The sequence below is a fragment of the Eleutherodactylus coqui genome, chromosome 1 (genome assembly GCF_035609145.1).
Source record: "Eleutherodactylus coqui strain aEleCoq1 chromosome 1, aEleCoq1.hap1, whole genome shotgun sequence".
NCBI lineage: Eukaryota > Metazoa > Chordata > Amphibia > Anura > Eleutherodactylidae > Eleutherodactylus > Eleutherodactylus coqui.
This window is the reverse complement of record NC_089837.1, coordinates 516,093,166-516,112,975: the sequence shown is the minus strand read 5'-3', so window position 1 is coordinate 516,112,975 and position 19,810 is coordinate 516,093,166. Positions and strand designations below refer to the sequence as shown.

Below are 19,810 nucleotides of genomic sequence, written 5' to 3'. Positions count from 1 at the left end.
AGTAACCTATGAAAAACCGAACTAAAACAGTTAACACTTGATATCTCCCTTAATAGTAGCTTAACATGGGTGTCAAATAGAAGAATATAAGCTACAATCTTTGTTTTTGAGAGTAGCAGATGTAGTGAATAGGGCATATTCCAGTGGCCTAAAGGGGAATGTTTCCTGAATAAAATCTTCTGAGCATGGCTTCAGGCTATTGCCATAGCAGTGCTTGCGTATGCTATACCTCTAAGGTATAAACAGACTATGGTCCGTGTCGGAGAGAAAAAGAATTGTGTAATACTCTGACTTAGCAACAGGCCCCACCTACTTTAGGCCAAGGGATCATGATTAGAGATGAGCGAGCGTACTCGGAAAAACACTACTCGCTCGAGTAATTTGCTTTATCCGAGTATCGCTGTGCTCGTCCCTGAAGATTCGGGTGCCGCTGCGGCTGACAGGTGAGCCGCAGCGGGGAGCAGGGGAGAGCGGGCGGGAGAGAGGGAGAGAAAGATCTCCCCTCCGTTCCTCCCCGCTCTCCCCTGCAGCTCCCCGCTCCGTGCCGGCACCCGAATCTTCAGGGACGAGCACAGCGATACTCGGATAAAGCAAATTACTCGAGCGAGTAGTGCTTTTCCGAGTACGCTCGCTCATCTCTAATCATGATCCCTTGCGGAACTATAAATCAGCATGGTCAGAGTCTATAGCCACATAAGAAACAGACCAAGATTAGATGATAACCGGTAACTACAGAGGGTGCATGCGGAGCCACTCTAAGGCCCCAGTAGGATGATGTAGGATGATGTAGGAAGATTGTCTTTCCCTCCGCCACTACCCTCAGATAGGCCGGGAAACCCATAGAATAAGGGATGCCTTTGTCCTTAAATTTCTTTCTAACTGCTGTGAAGGTGGCTCTCTGCTTCTAGAGATCTGCAAATAAATCAGGAAATATAGATATTACAGAGTGATTGTGCTTAAGGGGGCCTTTCAATCTGGCTTGATGCAGAGCGGCGTCTAAACAGGGTAACGTCTGTTTTTACTGCCTCTATTTTCCCTGTTAGGGTGGTTTCTCACGAGCATGTTTTTGTGCGTACATAGGTGCATTCCTATGTATGTGCAAAAACACGCGTGTATGAAGGTCCGTGCATTGCCTTGAATGGAGCCACGGCTGCTGCCGGCGGCTCTATTGAAGGCAATGGTCTGCTGGCACCCCTGAATTGTTTTTTAGGGGAGGGCTTTAAACATAAGGCTTTCCCTGAAAAAAAATTTTAGTGTAAAAAAAAAAAACTTACCTGTTCGCCGCTGCCGTGTCCCCACTGCTGCATACATTTGTGACAGTTGCAGCAAAGGACTTCTTCATCCCTGTAGGAAATAAAGAATTCCCTACCACAGCTGTAACAGATAACAGCTGCGGTAGCGGATCAATCTGCCGGCACCCAGTAATTGTTTTTGAGCGAAGGGCTTTAAATATAAGCCCTTCCCTGAAAAACAAGAACAAATGGTGATAAAAAAAAATACTCACATTTCTTCAGCTGCAGGGGCTCAGCCGCATCCAGCCAGCTCTTCTCCTGCACTGCTCTGAGGAGTATTTAGCAGGCCAGGAATTAAAATCCCCGCCTGATGTATGGGCTGCCTCTGATTGACTGAGCACTGTGACCAATCAGAGGCAGCTCTCAGCTATTGAATGACAGCTGAGAGCTGCCTCTGATTGGTTCATGCGCTCAGCCAATGAAAGGCAGCACTCATCCATTCATGAATTAATTTAACCCATTCATGAATTCATCCTATTTAACCTCCTCAGAACTTTCCCATTATGCCTTGGTGTTATTGTGCATTTCCTGGCATGATTGTATTGGAGCTGCTGCATCTAGTTCTTTGTGTGTGCTTAGCTGGATGATTTTGTGTCTTTGTGTGAAACCAGTTTTCTGTGTGTTTTTGCTGCTGGTTTCTACAATTTGTTTGCTATCTGTCTCCGCTGTATAGGACTGTGTCCTGCTCTTGCCTTACATCCTCTCCTCTATATCTGCTTGGGTCGGTGCAACTGACTCTGGATTCCTGTCCTCACCAGGTAGGTAGGTAAGACTAGCAGTCATGGATAGGAGAGGTGGCCTGGACCTCTCCACCTTCAGGGGTAGCTCCAGGTAAGTGACATTTTAGCTCGTCTAAGTTCAGGGTCAGGTTCTCGTCTGTTGTACTAAGTTACAGCTTCTGCACAGTCTTTGGAGGCATTTCCTTCCAGCTTGTGCACATGCCTCTGAGGAGGCATTTTCACTGACATTGGTTTTACATTGACCAGAGGAGGGGAAGCAATTTTTTAATACTTTAAGAAGCAACATCTGGGAAGAAGAGGACTTGTGTTTTTCTTTTTTTGTTTTTTCCCAAATCATTTCCTTCTGCAGATTGAAACTATAACATTGGTGATAAAGAGTTATCCCCAATGAATATGGCTTTGGAATTCTGGTGATATTTGTTAAAGGAAGCTTCTAACCCTATCATAATTTATACAGATCATAAAAACTTGACTTGCGTCCAGACTGCTCGACGGCTTAATCCTCGGCTGGCCCAGTGGTCCCTGTTTTTCACGTACTTTGATTTTCCTTTTGTATTTCTTACTTGCTGCTCAGAATATCAAAGCAGAGATGCTATCTAGAACCTTCGACTGTGATGACATAGAGAAGACCGCACAATACATTATTGATCCTGCTAGATTAGTCACTCATGCAGCAGCCCGGCTAATAAATGTGCCACCAGGGAAAAGCTTTGTATCTGAGGCCAAAATAGGGGGGTTGTCCTGGGGTCATGAGTCCAAGACCAACAAATCATCCGCCAGCAGTACTAGTGGCTGTTCATAGGTCAGGATTTCCAGGATTATGTGTCTGCCTGTACGTCTTGTACTCGGAACAAAGCTATGAAATCGAGGCCTCCCGGGTCTCCTCTGCCAATTACCTATAACAGAGACCACATGGCAACATATTGCCATGGATTTCATCACAGACCTACAATCCTCCAACAGGTGTATTGTCATATGGGTAGTGGTGGACCAATTCTCCAAGGTGGCTCATTTCATGCTTTTGCCTGGTCTGCCTTTCGCTGCTTAATTGTCCAAGAGATTTATTAAACACTGTTTTTTGTGTCCATGGCTTTCCCAAATAAATAGTTTCAGACAGACTAGTTTAATATATGTCTAAATTCTCAGTCACTTTATTATAGCTCATAATAACAATTGGGTCAGTCTTTTGCCAAGGGCAGAGTTTTCTTACAATCAGAATGTTAGTACTTCCACTAAGACCTCTACCTTACTCATTGTCTATGTGCAGCAACCTGGGATTCCTTTGCCCATCTCTACCACTTCTGAGGTCCCTGCTGCAGCATCCTTAGTAGAGAATTTTACCAAGATATGGTAACCAAGATATTTGACCAAGATGAATGTTGAAAAATCGGTGGTGGCTATGAAAACGTTTGACGATCACAAGCGGAGGCTGTCGCACAACTTTGCACCTGGTGACAAAGTTTGGCTTTCCTTATAGAATATTAGACTGAGGATACTGTCTTAGAAGTTGGCTCCATGGTTTTTGGGATCGTTTGAGGTACTAGAGATAATTAACTCTGTTTGCTATAGCTTGAGACTTCCTCCCTCCCTGCGTATTCCTAACTCATTCCATGTCTCCCTGCTCAAACCCTTGGTCCTCAACAGGTTTTCCAAAAGACCCAGACCAGTGCCCTCCCACATCGAAACTGAAAACCCCTTCAAGGTCAAGACTATTCTTGATGTCAAAAAGGTTAGAAAAAAGACCTTTTTTTTTTTTTTTAGTAGACTTGAGGGGCAATGGGCCTGAGGAGAGGTTGTGGGAGCCCAATAAAAAATATCAGTGAGTCACGCCTTATTCGGGATGCTTTCCAGAGAATGGGCAGGAGGAAAGTAGGCCTTAGAGAGAGGGGTACTGTTAGGTCTAGCAAAGGGGGTGACCTGCCTTCTGAGTCTGCTTCTGTTTCTTCCAGCACCCACAGGGTTACTCCATCTGGTTCTTCCACCCAGCTGGTGGTGATATGCAATCATTCTCCTATTTAACCTTCCCAGAATGACTTGGTGGTGTTGTGCATTTCCTTGCATAACTGCATTTGAGCTGCTGCAGTAGCATCTATTTCTTTGAGTGTGCTTAGCTGAATAGTCCCTCACCCTATACCTCTTTTAATGCACCCCAAGACTTTATTGGCTTTTGTAGCAGCTGACTGGCAGTGGTTGCTCCAGTTAAATCTACAGTCCACTAGTACCCCCAGGTCTTTTTCCATATCACTTTTCCCTAGCAGTACCCCATTTAGTGTATATTGGTTACATCTGTTTCTCCTGCCCATGCCCATAGCCTTACATTTATCAACATTGAACTTCATTTGCCATTTTTCTGCCCAAGCCCCTTGCTTATCTAGGTCTGTTTGTAGCCATACATTGTCCTCCGTTGCATTGATTATATTGTATAATTTAGTACGGGAACCCTTCGGAATGTTCCGGGTAAATGGCTTTCTGTCTGATCCGGTACCTATTGGGAACGGAACACGACAAGGTTGCCCTCTTTCCTGTTTTCTCTATCTTTATCGTTATGGAACACTTAGCTGTGGCACTGCAGAACAATACTGATGGGCGCAGCTTGCAGATTGGGCCCCAGTCCTGAAAGGTAGCCCTGTATACAGACGACCTTCTTTTGTACATCACCCAGCCACCCATTTAATTCCCAGCAGTCCTTCGGGAGTTTTCCAACTTCAGGCACTTGAAAAACTTCAAAGTTACCTTGCATAAATCAGAGGCCATGAATATCTCTCTCCCACCTGGTGAGGTGGCCCACCTAGCAGAACAATTTGCTTTTAAATGGCGTTTAACCTTTATCCAATATCTTGGGGTACTGTTGTTTCCTCTCTGTATCAACTTGATTAAGTTCCTCTGTTGGAGAGGGTGACACGTGAGCTGAGCTACTTTAAGCGAGTGTCTTAAAAATGCATGTGGTCCCAAAATTTCTATATCTTTTCCAGACTCTACCAATTAGGCTGCCCACACATTATTTTAAGCAAATTCAATGGGTGTTTTGAAGATTTGTGTGGGGTGGGAGGAGTTGCCGTATTAGTTACCGGACCATGTCACACACAAAATCCAATGAGGAAGTGGGGCTCCCAGACATCAAAATTTACTATTCAATGGTGGATTGGCACCATCATGCAGCCCTGAAACAGTGGGTGTGTTTAGAAGCAGCTTTGATTTGGCCCCATCTGCATGTCTTGCCATGGATCCGCATTGAGAATAGGCCAGCAGCTCTACCTCATACCCTGTTGACCTTGAACTGCCTGCACATGTGGGACAGGCTGACCACCAGAGGGACATTGTAATTAGTAGGGGAGCCATGAACCCCCCCACCCCCTTTTTTACACCCCCCATGTTCTCTCCGGGGCAGGATAGACTGAGTTTTCTCTGCTGACGGGAGGAGGAGGACAAGTGGTGTGGCTACATTGCATGTTCGGGAAAGGGGGGGGGGGGGTCTTCCATAATTTAACAAACTACAGGCATCTCGACCAGATCAGAAACTGGAATATCTCCAGCTGTCTTCATTCTAGAGGTCATGGGTAGGATTGAGTTCCCTTTTGAGCCACCATGAACCCTTTGAGGAACTACTTTTGTGAACTAGTCCTCCGATCTGGGTCCTCTCTAGGATCTGCAGAATCGTTTTGGGGAGACTTACACAGGGTCTTCCCCAGTACATCAGGGGTTGGGAGAGGGACTTGGAAGTGGAGATGCAGGACTCTGATTGGGAGAGAGTTTTCTAGTTCGCACACAAATTACCCTTGGCATGTGTGGTGCAAGAGAAAAATTTTAAGCCCCTCTCTGGGTGGTACAGATGCCCAAACCTGATTAACCGCATATTTCCCTCAGTCTCAAATGTATGTTGGAGATGTGGATACGAGCTTGGTACCATGCTACATATATGGTAAAAATGTCCACTCATTCAACCTTTCTGGGAAAGGTCTTTAGTTATATGGGGAGGCGTCCCGTGGCACGGTGGAGGTTACTCCACAGCTGGCATTGCTCTTTGTCATTCCTGGCCCTATGCCACGATTAAATAAGGTCTATTGCGCCATTTCCTCATTGCACCCAGGACTGTAATCCCACACCATTAGGGGAGTAGTGTCACCCCATCGATCTTGGAATTTATCCAGGAGCTGAATCAATTGATGTATATAGAGGAGTTGGTGGACGAAGGCTCTGGGGCCACATGCTCAAACAGGCATGCCTTGGTACTATGGAATGCATTCGTGACTCATCCGAATTACAAAATATCACAGGAGGGATGGGTCTCAAGGGGTCCATGAGAAGACCTGTATGGAGATTCTCATCTTGGCGACACATAACGTGGTTCTTTTTTCTTTTCTTTTCTCTTTGTAGCCAAGACCTACTAATTCTATTTTTGTTAAATCTATTTTTTTTTTCTATTTTAATGGCAGCAACTGTTTGAAAATTGCACTATTCTATAAGCCAAAAAAAATGCTAGGCCTGGGTGCCTGATGCTACAGTATTTTATTATGCATGTATATGTTATATGGGACGTACCAGAAGGATATACAGAAGAGATTAATGCGGTATTAGTGGGTACAAAAGCCTTTTCTTTCATTTTTTTCTTTTCTAATCTATAAGCTATTATTGTAGTCCTGCGAGACCTGCTATGTTTTTTTTTTATTTCATTTGTCTATGTGTAAAATTACACAAAAGTTCTAATAAAAACATATTAAACATAATGGTGTTTATAGTTGATAACCTGTCCCTTTTATTAATGCCAGAATAACTCCTGGTGACAGCGAGGTATGATCCTGCTGTGGTACACAAAGCGGTCATACAGGAACTGTACACATGCACGCTTTTACACAAACATTAATGCAGACGCTGGTTTTCACATGCATGGACACATTTAGGGTTTTTTTTGCACCTAGACTGATGGTCTACATAAAAATGCAGCATGTACTTTTTTTTGTCCATATTTCGGATGAGAATTGGACATGCAGATTGAACAGAACAAGGACGGGTGTTTGTGTGCTGTCCAACGTGCGTTGTACCCAAGAATCTTATAACATATATATGGCCATGTGAATCCAGTCTTATATGTTAACTTGTGCACATATAGAAATACATTTAGTTCAAAATGTGTTTTTATTAGAGGCTTTACATAAATCGCACAGTATAACAGATTTGGCTCCACAGGTGGATTATCTTAATAAATTGGAAACAGTAAAAAAGAGGCCCATCTAATATTGTTTGCTGCCCACCAACCATTCTACCAAAATCTCTCATTTTAAGACATTGTTGCCCTCTGTAATAGCTGCTCCTTGAACCTAATAAACAAACTGTTCGAGCATTAACTCATGAAGAATTTATAAACTGTGATATAAGGTAGGGAAGAAGACTACAGAGATTCCTTGGTACCACACCTGCAAGAAACACCACAAGCCTCTTAGTGATTAGGTAAGACTCCATTCACAAGCCAACACTCCATTCACAAGTTTAAACCCTGCAGTTTTGTAAAATGATAGCCAAGTCCCTGGGCCTTCCATGCAGCCTATATCGTCTAGAGCTGTCACCTAGTTCAATCTTGACGGGGAAGCCTGAGATCTCCAAAGCCGAGGAATCACATCTCTCATTGCTGGACATTGCTCATTGCTTGCCTACGGATCCTGACAAGATTGACAACAGGGCAATTTCTGGGGTAAATACCAAGGGGCGTCTATTAAAATTATTATATAGTCCCTCCACCTCCGTCCAGAGTGTTAGTACCTGTGGTATGCATGACCACAATATGTATGTAAGCGTCCCAGTCTCCGCCTGGCATCTCCAGCATAGGACAGAGCTCCCCTGGTAGAATCTGGCCAGGCGAGCCAGAGTACGATACCACCGTTTTAGCAGCATATAGTTTAGCTCCTGATGGTTGCTGAAGACTGTCCCTTTATGCGTTAGACACATCGCTTTGGACCATTCCTCCTCTGACACAGCTCGCCCAAGCTCCTTTTCCCAGGATCTCTTAAAACCTTTCCCCAAGTCCTGATCCCCTCTCTGCCACCAAAATTCCACACACTAAGGAGATCTCACCCCTTATCCTTTAGGGTGCCTCACACATCTCCTCAAAGGGTGTGGATGAAGATGTCAGGCCGGAAATCGGACCCAGAGCTTGTATCTAATGGCCTGTAGTACTGGAACCACGCAGCTGCCAAGGGTTCCCGCTCCCCCAGAAGTACCGCCAATGGCAAAGGCCATTTCCATCTACTAAATCCCGAACTCTTGGAAATTGAATCCCCAGTCTCTCCAGTAGAGGTAGTCCTGTATCCCTCTGGGGAAAGTCTGGATTCCCCAACAGCGGTGTCCACGGGCCTGGGATCGTCATCAAATCATTCCCATGCACAAATCTATTCCAAATCTTCAATACTGAGTTAAGAAAGGATGAAACCCTGGTTCCCTGTCTACCCAAGCCTCCCCTTAGCCAGAAAACCTCCTGAAGCTGCCCCAAGGTGTTTTCCTGCTTCAATTTGACCCACAATTTGGAGGGTTTCCCCTGCACCAAGTCCATCACCACCTTACAAATTGAAGCTCTATAGTAGAGAAATAGGTCCAGAAGTTCCATTCTACCACTATCTTCCTGTTGGGTAAGCAATCTGTAGCTAAGACGCAACCTAGCCCCCCTCCATACACAGCACATCACAGTTTAGGCAGGGAATTCTTTTTAATGGTGTTAATTCTACCAAACTACGAAAGAGTCAGCGATCGCCATCCATCGAGATCCTTCGCTATAGAGTAAAATATGGGTTTGAAGTTCAGGGAAAACCATTTCCCTGGGTCAGGGTACAGGACCAACCCCAGATATTTAATACAATCTTCCATCCAATTCAAAAGAAATATGACTTTAATTGTGCCGTCTCCAGAGGTGGAAGCGTGACATTCAGAATTTCCAATTTACTCAGGTTGATCTTAAAATTATTGAACCGACTATATTTGTCAAACTCTTGCAAGATGGCAGGTAAAACCCGTTTAGGATTTGTAATATAAACCAGCAGCTCATCCGCAAACAAGGCAACCTTATGTTCATTTTTGGTTGCTTTATATCCCTCTATGTCCTTGTTCTCTCTAATGGCATTAGCTAGTCACTCCATTACCAGGACATATAGGGTTGAGGAAAGTGGGCACCCCTGCTGTGTTCCATTCTTTACGTTGATCAGATTGGAAAGTGACCCATTTACCCGGATCTGTGCTGTGGGATTCTTGTATAGGGCCATAATCTACTGCAAAAGTCTATTGCCCAGTCCTATCTTCCTCAGAGTTGCCTCCAAGAATGCCCAGCGTTCTAGGTCAAACCGATAGCATCAACCGATAGCAAGCACAGTTAAATATTTGCCGCCTTCGCCTTTTCTATCAAAGAGAGTGTCCTGATTGTGTTGTCCCTTCCTCCCTGGGAAAAATCCCACCTGATCCCTGTGAATGATCTCCTGAGTGAAAGGTTACAGGCACGTGGCTATAGCTCTCGCAAAAATGTTTGTGTTGACATTCAATAAGGAGATCGGGCGGTAATTCAAGCAGGACTTTGGATCTCTGCCTGGCTTCAGAATGACTGTTCTAGTGGCCTGCAAAGCTTGAGGTGGAAAGGGGCAATTTTCTGAGACTGCATTGAAGGCCCAAATCAGGAGATGGCCTATAAGATCCTCACAGGTTTTATAAAACCTGGGTGTAAAGCCGTCAGGACCAGGGCTCTTTCCTATCTTTACTTCCCTAATCTCCTGTTCTAATATGTCCTCTTTTAGTGTCGATAAGTCCTCCGTGGGGATTGCTGACGGGGCGTAACTCTGTAGGTGTTGGTCTATCGCCCACGCATATCCCGGACTATCGATATTGTATACCTTGCTATAGTATTTCTGGAAGCACTCCGAATATTGCTAGTTGAGTGTACTTTCTTTTTATCAACCGAGCTCATGGCAAAAATATAGGACTGGTTTTCCCATGGGGCTTAAGGCCTTTGCTAACCACAATCCGCATTTATTACCGTACTCATAGAATCCTCCCCTCATTCTATCCTGCGTGCACAAATGGGCCCTATCCATCATCCCTAAGATTTGTTGGTGTAGAGACGAGATCTCCACTTGCAAAGCGGAGAAGGTTTTAAATTATTAGCCTGCTCCGCTATATCCAACTGAGAAATCTAGCCCGTCAACATGCCCACCCTCTCCTTCTTGAGTCTTGCCCCATGTGAAATAAAAATACCCCTCAGAGCACATTTCAAAGCCTCCCACTGAACAGTTGGGGATATTGTATCTGCCCTGTGAACTTCCACAAAGAACTCTATAGTCTGTCTGATCTCCTGTAGGCAGCAGGCGTCACTCAATAAATTGTTGTTGAGTCTCCAAGAGTTCAGGCCCCCCTTTCTTCTCCTGTCCCAGTAGTGCCCTGTAAACAGGTGCATGGTCCGCCCATAAACAATTACATATAGAGCATCTAGGGTCTAAGTCCAAAAGGCCATGCGAGATAAAGATGTAATCTAGCCTCCCATAACTATTATGGGTGGCAGAGTGATGGCTGTAGTCCCTGACCGCCGGATGAAGAATCCTCCAGAGGTAAATGAGTCGCAGCTCTGTCATTTGTCATACATATATACGGCCATGTAAATCCAACCTTACATGTTTACTTGCACGCATGTAGAAATACATTTAAATGCATGCTTCTATATACCCAGAGACACTTTTACACTCATACCTCTATATACAGGCCCTGTTTTACACCTGAAATGTGGAAGTGCACTAATATATATATGTTAGCTGCCTCATGTTGTGATGACCTCACTTAATGACATCCAGGTGCAGACACAGCCTCCACCTACCTCTGTTAAGCAAGGCTCCACAGTAACTGTATGTTCATATATCCTGATAATTGTGGCATATTGCAACATTTTTTGTGCAATTTTAGGAATTTGGAACACATGGATGCAGCTTTAATGACCAGGAGTGCTGATTGGTGGATCACCTGTCACTGCCAGGTTCTCCACCAATGAAGAAGCTCTCCTGTTCAGCAAGGACTGCCTGTACCATGTGCAGCTTGGAGAAGCATGCCCCTAAAGAGTTTTCGATAGTTGCTGCATCTTGTTGCTTTTTAACTCTTCCTTTTCCCTCTGGACACATTTAGGAGGCAGCACCCATGTTGGGGGAAGATGGGCCATGCTATACTGACACCGTCATCTTGCTGCAATGAATTGACCTGTATAGCGTGCGTTGTGGTGTGGCAGTTTTTTTGTTAAAAATCTCCTCTCAAGCGACAATAGAGGGCCTGCCTGTTGGTTTAAAGGTCCACTAGGGAATTCAGTGATTTGTCAATCCGAGTCTGTGCTGAAAAAAATCTACTATAAGGGAATACTTTGAAGTCAGTTTTGCTAGAGGTGACATTGTCATTATCTGAGATTTATTTTATCAAATATTGCACAAAGTTGATAAATTAGTTGCATCTTTTAAATGTCTAGGAGATGTTTCTCTAATTTTTATGCTTCGCATCTATTGGACTAAGTTTGTGCAAAAACTTAAAAACTTTTAAAAGCTAATGATAAATGGCCAAGCAGCAAGCCACACCCACTTTATATTCCAGTTTTTAAACCTGGCATGCAAGGCACTAATTACCTTTTATTTCTGGTGGAAATGGTTGTTACATGTATGTCACAACTGATTAGACATTGTTTTGGAGGAAAATATCACTGACACAAGATGTAAATACATAGATAAATATGGTCTCTGCATTTACACTCTGTAAGGGAGAATTGTTGATATTGGGGCACATTTATTACGGGTGATGCACCACAATTCTGTATAAGAGCCGCCTTACATAAATACATGTGTATATTACCGTACTTTTTGTGCTCACTGGTCAATTTCACCAGGGAGCAGGACAAAGCAATAGCTCGATTTAAATGTCTAATTAGTCTAATTAGTTCTAGGTGTGTGTTTTCCAGTGGGATTGTGCAGCGTATTGTGCAATTGCGCAGGTATTGGTATACACTTATGTAGAGACTTTTGGTGTGCGAATGTGCATAAAAATGAAGCATGCTACATGAAATCAATGGGTTATGTTTAGAGATGAGCGAGCAACAAAATGCTCGGGTGCTCGTTACTCGAGACAAAATTATCGCGATGCTCGAGGGTTCGTTTCGAGTAACGAACCCCATTGAAGTCAATGGGCGACCTGAGCATTTTTGTATATCGCCGATGCTCGCTAATGTTTTCATTTGTGAAAATCTGGGCAATTCAAGAAAGTGATGGGAACGACACAGCAACGGATAGGGCAGGCGAGGGGCTACATGTTGGGCTGCATCTCAAGTTCCCAGGTCCCACTATTAAGCCACAATAGCGGCAAGAGTGCCCCCCCCCCTCCCAACAACTTTTACTTCTGAAAAGCTCTCATTAGCAATGGATACCTTAGCTAAGCACCACACTACCTCCAACAAAGCACAATCACTGCCTGCATGACACTCCGCTGCCACTTCTCCTGGGTTACATACTGCCCAACCCCCCCCGCACGACCCAGTGTCCACAGCGCACACCAAAGTGTCCCTGCGCAGCCTTCAGCTGCACTCATGCCACACCACCCTCATGTCTATTTATAAGTGCGTCTGCCATGAGGAGGAACCGCAGGCACACACTGCAGAGGGTTGGCACGGCTAGGCAGCGACCCTCTTTAAAAGGGGCAGGGTGATAGCCCACAATGCTGTACAGAAGCAATGAGAAATATAATCCTGTGCCACCGCCATCAGGAGCTGCACACGTGGGCATAGCAATGGGGAACCTATGTGCCACACACTATTCATTCTGTCAAGGTGTCTGCATGCCCCAGTCAGACCGCGGTTTTTTATAAATAGTCACAGGCAGGTACAACTCCGCAATGGGAATTCCGTGTGCACCCACAGCATGGGTGGCTCCCTGGAACCCACCGGCTGTACATAAATGTATCCCATTGCAGTGCCCATCACAGCTGAGGTAACGTCCAATTAAATGCAGGTGGGCTTCGGCCCACACTGCATGCCCCAGTCAGACTGGGGTTCTTTAGAAGTGGACACATGCAGTTACAACTCCCTGTGGACCCACAGCATGGGTGGGTGCCAGGAAGCCACCGGCGGTAGATAAATATATCCCATTGCATTGCCCATCACAGCTGATGTAACGTCAGCTTTAATGTAGGTGGGCAAAAAATTAATTGGATTACACTGTAGGCGAGGGCCCCAAAAAATTGGTGTACCAACAGTACTAATGTACGTCAGAAAAATTGCCCATGCCCAACCAAGAGGGCTGGTGAAACCCATTAATCGCTTTGGTTAATGTGGCTTAATTGGTAACTAGGCCTGGAGGCAGCCCAGTTAAAATAAAAATTGGTTCAGGTGAAAGTTTCAACGCTTTAATGAGCATTGAAACGTATAAAAATTGTTTACAAAAATTATATGACTGAGCCTTGTGGGCCTAAGAAAAATTGCCCGTTCGGCGTGATTACGTGAGGTTTCAGGAGGAGGAGCAGGAGGAGGAGGATGAATAGAATACACAAATTGATGAAGCAAAAAGGTCCCGGTTTTTGATGGTGATAGAGAACGATGTTTCCATCCGCAGGTGCAGCCTACGTATTGCTTAGGTATCGCTGCTGTCCGCTGGTGGAGAAGAGAAGTCTGGGGAAATCCAGGCTTTGTTCATCTTGATGAGTGTAAGCCTGTCGGCACTGTCGGTTGACAGGCGGGTACGCTTATCCGTGATGATTCCCCCAGCCGCACTAAACACCCTCTCTGACAAGACACTAGCCGCAGGACAAGCAAGCACCTCCAGGGCATACAGCGCGAGTTCAGGCCACGTGTCCAGCTTCAACACCCAGTAGTTGTAGGGGGCAGAGGCGTCACCGAGGACGGTCGTGCGATCGGTTATGTTCTCCCTCACCATCCTTTTACAGTGCTCCCGCCAACTCAGCCTTGACTGGGGAGCGGTGACACAGTCTTGCTGGGGAGCCATAAAGCTGGCAAAGGCCTTGGAGAATGTTCCCCTGCCTGCGCTGTACATGCTGCCTGATCTCTGCGCCTCCCCTGCTACCTGGCCCTCGGAACTGCACCTTCTGCCACTAGCGCTGTCGGATGGGAATGTTACCATCAGTTTGTCTGCCAGGGTCCTGTGGTATAGCATCACTCTCGAACCCCTTTCCTCTTCGGTTATGAGAGTGGAAAGGTTCTCCTTATACCGTGGGTCGAGCAGTGTGTACACCCAGTAATCCGTAGTGGCCAGAATGCAGGTAACGCGAGGGTCTCGAGAAAGGCATCCTAACATGAAGTCAGCCATGTGTGCCAGGGTACCTGTACGCAACACATGGCTGTCCTCACTAGGAAGATCACTTTCAGGATCCTCCTCCTCCTCTGGCCATACACGCTGAAAGGAAGACAGGCAAGCAGCATCTGTCCCCTCAGCAGTGGGCCAAGCTGTCTCTTCCCCCTCCTCCTCATGCACCTCCCCCTCCTCCTCAACGCGCTGAGATATAGACATGAGGGTGCTCTGACTATCCAGCGACATACTGTCTTCCCCCGCCTCCGTTTCCGATTCCAAAGCGTCTGCCTTTATGCTTTGCAGGGAACTTCTCAAGAGGCATAGCAGAGGAATGGTGACGCTAATGATTGCAGCATCCCCGCTCACCATCTGGGTAGACTCCTCAAAGTTTCGAAGGACCTGGCAGATGGCTGCCAACCAGGCCCACTCTTCTGTAAAGAATTGAGGAGGCTGACTCCCACTGCGCCGCCCATGTTGGAGTTGGTATTCCACTATAGCTCTACGCTGCTCATAAAGTCTGGCCAACATGTGGAGCGTAGAGTTCCACCGTGTGGGCACGTCGCACAGCAGTCGGTGCACTGGCAGATTAAACAGATGTTGCAGGGTCCGCAGCGTCCGTCTTGGACTTGCGGAAATGTGCGCTGACCCGGCGCACCTTTCCGAGCAGGTATGACAAGTGTGGGTAGCTTTTCAGAAAGCAGTGAACCACCAAATTAAAGACATGGGCCAGGCATCGCACGTGCGTGAGGCTGCCGAGCTGCAGAGCCGCCACCAGGTTACGGCCGTTGTCACACACGACCATGCCCGGTTGGAGGCTCAGCGGTGCAAGCCAGCGGTCGGTCTGCTCTGTCAGACCCTGCAGCAGTTCCTGGGCCGTGTGCCTCTGAGTAGTTTCAGCACGGCCTGCTGACGCTTGCCCACCGCTGTGCTGCCACGCCGCGCGACACCGACTGCTGGCGACGTGCTGCTGCTGCTGCTGACACATCTTGATTGCGAGACAGAGGTTGCGTAGGAGGAGGAGGAGGGTGTTTTAGTGGAGGAAGCATACACCGCCACAGATACCAGCACCGAGCTGGGGCCCGCAATTCTGGGGGTGGGTAGGACGTGAGCGGTCCCAGGCTCTGACTCTGTCCCAGCCTCCACTAAATTCACCCAATGTGCCGTCAGGGAGATATAGTGGCCCTGCCCGCCTGTGCTTGTCCACGTGTCCGTTGTTAAGTGGACCTTGGCAGTAACCGCGTTGGTGAGGGCGCGTTCAATGTTGCGGGAGACGTGGTTGGAGGCTCAGCGGCGCAAGCCAGCGGTCGGTCTGCTGTGTCAGACCCTGCAGCAGTTCGTGGGCTGTGGGCCTCTTATCGCCTAAGCTGAGTAGTTTCAGCACGGCCTGCTGACGCTTGCCCACCGCTGTGCTGCCACACCGCGCGACACCGACTGCTGGCGACATGCTGCTGCTAACACATCTTGATTGCGAGACAGAGGAGGAGGAGGAGGAGGAGGGTGCTTTAGTGGAGGAAGCATACACCTCCGCAGATACCAGCACCGAGCTGGGGCCCGCAATTCTGGGGGTGGGTAGGACGTGAGCGGTCCCAGGCTCTGACTCTGTCCCAGCCTCCACTAAATTCACCCAATGTGCCGTCAGGGAGATGTAGTGGCCCTGCCCGCCTGTGCTTGTCCACGTGTCCGTTGTTAAGTGGACCGTGGCAGTAACCGCGTTGGTGAGGGCGTGTACAATGTTGCGGGAGACGTGGTCGTGCAGGGCTGGGACGGCACATCGGGAAAAGTAGTGGCGACTGGGAACCGAGTAGCGCGGGGCCACCACCGCCATCATGCTTTTGAAAGCCTCCGTTTCCACAAGCCTATACGGCAGCATCTCCAGGCTGATCAATTTGGCAATGTGCACGTTTAACGCTTGAGCGTGCGGGTGCGTGGCGGTTGCGCTCAAACAGTTGCGCTAGCGACGTCTGGACGCTGCGCTGACAGACATTGCTGGATGGGGCCGAGGACAGCGGAGGTGAGGGTGTGGGTGCAGTCTGGTAGGCACTCGTGCCTGTGTCCTCAGAGCGGGGTTGGATCTCAGTGGCATGTTGGGGCACAGGGGGAGAGGCAGTGGTGCAAACCGGAGGCGCTGAACGGCCTTCGTCCCACCTTGTGGGGTGCTTGGCCATCATATGCCTGCGCATGCTGGTGGTGGTGGCTCCCCAGCTGATCTTGGCGTGACAAAGGTTGCACACCACTGTTCGTCGGTCGTCAGGCATATCTGTGAAAAACTGCCACATCTTAGAACACCTTGGCCTCTGCAGGGTGGCATGGCGCGAGGGGGCGCTTTGGGAAACAGTTGGTGGGTTATTCGGTCTGGCCCTGCCTCTACCCCTGGCCACCGCACTGGCTCGGCCTGTGCCCACACCCTGACTTGGGCCTCCGCGTCCTCGCCTGCGTCCACGTTCTCTAGGCCTACCCCTACCCCTCAGCATGCTGTATCCCCAGTAGTGCAGAAACAGAACGCTTTAATTAAATGTGCCGCTTATTGGCCTGTTGTTGGAGGCTGACTTCGCTTATGGAACGCACAGCAGAGCCAGGAAATAATTTTGTGCAAGCCTGCTGTAACACTTAGCTGGCTGCGTATGAATTAGGACAACTACCCCCAGCAGAGACCCAGTACACTGAGGACGGTCACAGGCAGCCCAAACAGATTTTTTTTCCCAAATGTTTTTGGAAAGGCCCACTGCCTATATACACTAAATATGTCTTCTGTTCCTGCCTCACCACTACTGGCCCTGGACAATGTAAAATTACTGCAGACTGTTTCACTGTGGACAGGAATACAGCGGTGATGTAACAGGCAACACAGGGGCAGGAAAGAATTTTACGCAAGCCTGCTGTAACACTTAGCTGGCTGCGTATGAATTAGGACAACTACCCCCAGCAGAGACCCAGTACACTGAGGATGGTCACAGGCAGCCCAAATAGATTTTTTTTCCCAAATGTTTTTGGAAAGGCCCACTGCCTATATACACTAAATATGTCTTCTGTCCCTGCCTCACCACTACTGGCCCTGGACAATGTAAAATTACTGCAGGACGCAATACTCTGCACGGCCGATATACAAAAAAAAAAAGAAAAAGTGCAACACTGCAAAAAGCAGCCTCCACACTACTGCACACGGTTAGATGTGGCCCTAAGAAGGACCGTTGGGGTTCTTGAAGCCTAAAATAACTCCTAATGCTCTCCCTATAGCAGCTCCGGCACCAGCAGCACTTTCCCTGAACTATGTCAGAATGCATCTGTGGCGAGCCGCGGGAGGGGCCGATTTATATACTCGGGTGACACCTGATCTCGCCAGCCACTCACTGCAGGGGGGTGGTATAGGGCTTGAACGTCGCAGGGGGAAGTTGTAATGCCTTCCCTGTCTTTCTATTGGCCAGAAAAGCGCGCTAATGTCTCAGAGATGAAAGTGAAAGTAACTCGAACATCGCGTGGTACTCGTCTCGAGTAACGAGCATCTCGAACACGCTAATACTCGAACAAGTATCAAGCTCGGACGAGTACGTTCGCTCATCTCTAGTTATGTTCCCTGCATATTGAGCACACGTTTGCTTCCTGTTAGTACCAGGGAAGAGCTCATTGGACCCCTCCAGCATTATTAGCCAGATGCACATGGAGTCTAAGAAGTTGTACAAAGATACCTAAATGCAATAGACTGAACCCACACCTGAATCTCTCATTTCCCCCTGTGCTGTCATGTACCCCTCAACAGATTTAGTATACTATTTCTACTATCCAAACATGTTTCTTTGTGGCTCCATGTTAGCAAATCAAATGTTAAAGAGTTTGTATGACAATAGACATCTGCTACATTTAGAAATGTTTAGCTGCTCAGTAAAACAGACTTCTCCAACGCAATCTGGAAGGTAAATACTGTAGATATATAATATTGCTTTTTAGCTTATTGTAAGAAATGTACCTTATTGTATATATTAAGAGTATCCAAATATAGAAGTCTGAATTATATGCATTGCTTAAAATACAAAATCTGAAATATAATTCACTTTACCAGCAATTGAGAGTGTAGGACTTCCAAACAGAGCGATAGACACACAAACAGCAAGATGGTCATCATCCTATGCTGTGTCAATTCTGTAGTGATGAAGCCAATGGTGGATGACTTGAACACAGTGAGCCACAGGCAGACAGAGAAAGGGAGACTGGAGAATGCTGTATATTCATGGCTTATATATAATTCACTCAACATCATAAATGTCAGAAAGATTTATTATCATAGTAGAAGGTAAAACACCTAGAACTTAATGTTCCATTGTGAATGCGGGATCCATTTCTATTTAATATTTACTTTTTCATACTAAGTACATGCTAGATAAACAGAAACACGTGAATTGCAAGACCGGGTGCGGTTATATCACAGTCAGCATATTAGTATACCAAGTAATATGAGGTAACAGAAGAAATTACATACATTCCATAACCTAGAGCTGAATAACTTGGCCAGCATATTGCTCCCCTCCTGCAGCTGCTGATCAGGACTCTCTCACTCAGTGTCCTTCTTCCACTGAGATTTGTAATACATGCTATGATTCTTGGTCTCTCAGATGGCCGGTGCACACTAATTCCTCCCCTGCCAATCTCCTCCCTTATCAGACTACTTAACATGCTTTCCCCCATCACTCCAGTGCCTGAGCAAGATCTTCCCTAGGTTCTAGAAGTTTCCTAAGCTGCTTCTCATCTTAGGTTATCCTGGCTATATACTCATGTCAGTGTATACTGGTTATGTACTCATTTAGTGTTGCTTTTAGTAATGTTGATCTTTGTAGTTGTCTTTATTCAGTAATAGCATAATATATTATTCCATCATTTTGTGGTGATAATATGGTATTGCAGTGTAAGTTGGTCCTTATATAGTGCTATTATTGTTAATATTAATCTTGGTATAGGAGATTTTGTGCAATGACAATATGGTAGTAATTAAACAGGTCATGAGTACGATTGCAGTAACATCATATGTGTTGTTGTTTCACTTTTTAGAAAATAAAACCGTTTTTAACAAAAGTCATTAACCTGTGTTTAGTCCCACCATGCTAGAGATATCACAATGTATTTGCTTGATTATTTGGATAATGCTTTGGAATGCTCAGTATAGCAAATAATTATTCCCAGTGAGTCTAAAACTGTAAAGCAATCTATTAGGATGTGCTAAAGGCTCATCCTAGTAGTCATATAGCTATCATATGCTTTGGACACGTTTCCTATGGCTCAAGCTGTGTTTCGTAGCATTCCCTCATGTAGGTCGAATGTGAATTGGCGACTGAGGTCCCCCTTTTTAATACCATGTCACGGGACTTTTTTTTTTTTTACCATATTCACTTTTGGTTGTTAGCCATATCCAGGCCTAATTATTTTACCTATGACCCATAATATTTCAAGTTTCCTCATATGCTCGATAATGGGCATTTGAGCCCGAAACATTGCCTTATGTGAA

At 46.5% G+C, this 19,810-nt stretch overlaps 1 long non-coding RNA gene across 1 annotated transcript in view; it reads right to left on the bottom strand.

The window, feature by feature from the left end:
* LOC136614695 (uncharacterized) overlaps positions 1 to 18,491 on the bottom strand; it is a 39,051-nt gene extending 20,560 nt beyond the window's left edge. Inside the window, exon 1 of the long non-coding RNA XR_010790960.1 lies at positions 18,371 to 18,491. This is a non-coding gene — a long non-coding RNA (uncharacterized lncRNA). The remainder of the gene's footprint in view (positions 1 to 18,370) is intronic.
* Positions 18,492 to 19,810: the final 1,319 nt, after the last annotated feature.